General features: G+C 46.2%; 1 non-coding gene across 1 annotated transcript; it reads left to right on the forward strand.

Moving 5' to 3' along the window:
- The first annotated feature begins 671 nt into the window (after window positions 1-671).
- Window positions 672-744, forward strand: TRNAT-AGU (transfer RNA threonine (anticodon AGU)). The gene has a single exon. It is a non-coding gene; the product is annotated as a tRNA-Thr (tRNA).
- Window positions 745-3,795: the final 3,051 nt, after the last annotated feature.

Consider the following 3,795-nt stretch of genomic DNA (forward strand, 5'->3'; position numbering starts at 1 on the left):
ATTACTGAGGGAGGGGATGGAAAGAACACTAGATGTTTCTTGTAACACCCCTTTAAATATTTTCAAATAAGAAATAAAACAATAAGGAGCAGRAGAATCTTGAAAATTCAGGTATCAAAGAAAGGCTAAGAAAAGTGAAAATGTGCATGTTAGACCCAGTGGACAAAGCATATCCTGGGCTCTTAGGAAAGCATCAACGTGTTTAAAAGCCTAGAAGAATCAATAGGAGAAAAGTAAAATGTTAATTTTCAAAGGAAAGCTGTGGGATGCAAAGAGTTATTTTATTTTTTTTATATATATTTTTTAAAGAGTTTAACTTCCTTCTTTGGTAAATTAGTGAAACAACTATTAAGAGGGAAAGTATCACTGACTTTTTTGTGAATAAAAAGTAACAGTTCCCAAGTTACTTGGCTGGGAGAAGGGGTGCTTTCTTGGGATCCTTGCTGGGATTAGATGAATGATAGCAGAATCAAGTTTTGTGTTGACTATGGTGTGAACTTTGACTGATTTTTGTGATTTTGAAATGGTCCTAAGACCATTTGAAAAGAGATGAGGAAATCCTTGAATTTTATGCTAGTGCATTTTAGCAGARCAGGATTTGTTTTACTCTGAAGTTAACAGAAAAATATTATATGAAATGTTTCCCAAGAAAAAAGCACTTAAGGTTCAGAGGCTCCATAGCTCAGGGGTTAGAGCACTGGTCTAGTAAACCAGGGGTCGTGAGTTCAAATCTCACTGGAGCCTTATGGATATGTRTCTCTGGAAAATAATGGCTCTTCAGCTCTTTTGTTTCCTCCAAGATAGCTTGTGCAATTTTTGGAGGAACCACCCTAACTTTAGGTGAAATAAAAACAACACSGAGTTTATATCAAATGACAGGCAGTGAGAAACAGAACTAGCAATGGTCAGATCTAAACCTGCTAATGAATACCTGTAAATATTTTTAAAGAAGAGAAACCAGAGATAGGAATATCCTGATGATGGGATTTAAAGCCTTGAGGCCAAGCTTCTGAACCTCATAGACATTGCAAACAATATGAAACAGCTGCTAGAAAAACCTGGTTCAATTTTTCATGCTCCAGYAGGGCAATTAAATCATTTTTTCCAGAGCTCAGAAATTACAGATACAGCTGAAAAATAATAAACATAGTTTTATTTTTCCCTCTACAAACTGGTTATCAGAGTTTAGTTCTGAGGAGGGGCTGGAAGTTTCCATTCTTAAGAAAAGGGATAGCCTAGAAGTAAACTTTTTGCATTCTGAATTCAATGAATTTCAGTTTGGATGTATGCAACTTCATATCCTCCCTTTGCACATTTCTGCTTTCTGCTCATTTTCAGATAGGTTGGTTTCATAGAATCATAGAATTGGTAAGATTGGAAGGGACCTCTGGAGATCATCTAGTCCAACACCCTGCTCAAGCAGGGTCATCTAGAGCATGTTAGACAGGGTTGCATCCAGGTGGGCTTTGAGTATCTCCAGAGAAGGAGACTCCACAACCTCTCTGGGCAACCTGGTCCAGTCCTCTGTCACCCTCACAGTGAAGAAAGTCCTCCTCACATTCAGGTGGAACTTCCTACAGTTCAGTTTGTGCCCCTTGCCTCTTGTCCTGTCGCTTGGCACCACTGAAAAGAGTCTGGCCCCATCCCCTTGACACCCTTACTTAAGGTACTTGTAGACATTGATAAGATCCCCCCTCAGTCTTCTCTTCTCCAGGCTAAACAGGCCCAGCTCTCGCAGTTGTTCCTCATAGGGCAGATGCTCCAGACCTCTGATCATCTTCAGAGCTCTACACTGGACTCTATCCAGTAGCTCCAGGTCTCTCTTGCACTGCGGAGCCCGGAACTGGATGCAGTACTCGAGATGAGGCCTCGGCAGGGCTGAGTAGAGGGGCAGGGGCACCTCCCTCCACCTGCTGGCAGCACTCTCCTAATGCACCCCAGGAGACCATTGGCCTCCTTGGCCACAAGGACACATTGCTGGCTCCTTGTTAACTTGTCCCCCAGCACTCCCAGGTCCTTCTCTGCAGAGCTGCTTTCTAGCAGGTCAACCCCCAGCCTGTACTGCTGCCTAGGATTATTTCTCCCTAGGTGCAGGACTCTGCACTTGCCCTTGTTGAACCTCATGAGGTTCCTCTCTGCCCAGCTCTCCAGCCTGTCCAGGTCTCTCTAAATGGCAGCACAGCCCTCAGGTGTATCAGCCACTCCTTCCAGCTTGGTATGACCAGCGAACTTGCTGAGGAGGCACTCTGTCCCTTTATCCAGGTCATTGATGAAGAAGTTGAACAGGATGGGACCCAGCACTGACCCCCCCTGGGGGACTCCGCTAGTCACAGGCCTCCAGATGGACTCCATGCTGATGACAACCCTCTGAGCTCTGCCTTTCAGCCAGTTCTCAATCCACCTTGCTGTCCACTTGTCTAGCCTGCACTACCTGAGCTTACCTTGGAGATGTTATGGGAGATGGTGTCAAAAGCCTTGCTGAAGTCAAGGTACACAACATCCACCGCTCTCCCCTCATCTACCCAGTCAGTCATTCCATCATAGAASRCTATCAGATGRGTTAAGCAGGATTTCCCCTTGGTGAATCCATGCTGGCTACTCCTGGCACCTACTACTTCTTTTCCTCCACATGCTTAGAGATGACAGCCCGGATGAGCTGTTCCATCACCTTTCCAGGGATGGAGGTGAGGCTGACCAGCCTATGGTTACCTGGGTCCTCCTTCTTGCTCTTTTTGAAGACTGGAGTAATGTTGGCTTTCTTCCAGTCCTCAGGCACSTCTCCRGCTCTCCATGACCTTTCGAAGATGATGGAGARCAGCCTGGCAACAACATCTACCAGCTCCCTCAGTAATCATGGATGCACCCTATGGGTGCATCAGGACCCATGGATTTGTGGATGACAATTTTGTCTAACAAATCTCTAATCCTATCCTCCTCGACCAAGGGAAAGTCTTCCTTTCTCCAGACCTTCTCCCTTGCTTCCAGGCTCTGGGATTCTTGAGGGCTGCCCTTAGCAGTGAAGACTGAAGCAAGGAAGGCATTCAGTAATTCTGCCTTCTYTGTATCCCTTGTCACCAGGGTCCCCACCCCACTCAGTAGCAGGCCCACATTTTCCCTAGTCCTCCTCTTGCTACTGATGTATTTGAAGAAGCCTTTCTTGTTGTCCTTTACATCCTGGGCCAGATTTAATTCCAGCTGAGCCTTAGCCTTCCTTGTCACATCCCTGCATACTCTGACAGCATTCTTATAATTCTCCCAAGTAGCCTGTCCCCTCTTCCACATTCTGTGTACTTTCCTCTTCTCTTGGAGTTTGCCCAGTGGTTCTTTGCTCATCCATACAGGTCTCCTGCCTCCTTTGCTGGATTTCTTTCTCCTTGGGATGCACCACTYTTGAGGTTGGAGGAAGTGATGCTTGAATCCTAACCAGCTCTCCTGGACCCCCCTTCCTTCTATGGCCCTAATCCATGGAATTCCTCCAAGTAGTTCCCTGAAGAGGCCAAAGTCTGTTCTCCTGAAGCTGACGGTGGTGATCCTTTGAACTCCACCATCTCATGGTCACTGCAGCCAAGGCTGCCCCCAACCTTTACCTCCCCAACCAGTCCTTCCTTGTTGATTAGTACAAGGTTCAGCAGGACACCCTTCCTCGTAGGCTCCTCCACCACCTGTGTCAAGAAGTTATCATTGATGTACTGCAGGAGCCTCCTGGACTATTTGTGCCTAGTTGTGTTGTCCTTCCAGTGGATATCAGGGTGGTTGAAGTCTCCTGTGAGAAYCAGGGCCTGTGATGGTGAGGCT

The sequence above is a fragment of the Rhea americana genome, unplaced genomic scaffold (assembly GCF_003343005.1).
Source record: "Rhea americana isolate MKP2758 unplaced genomic scaffold, rheAme1 scaffold_61, whole genome shotgun sequence".
In the NCBI taxonomy this organism is placed as follows: Eukaryota; Metazoa; Chordata; class Aves; order Rheiformes; family Rheidae; genus Rhea; species Rhea americana.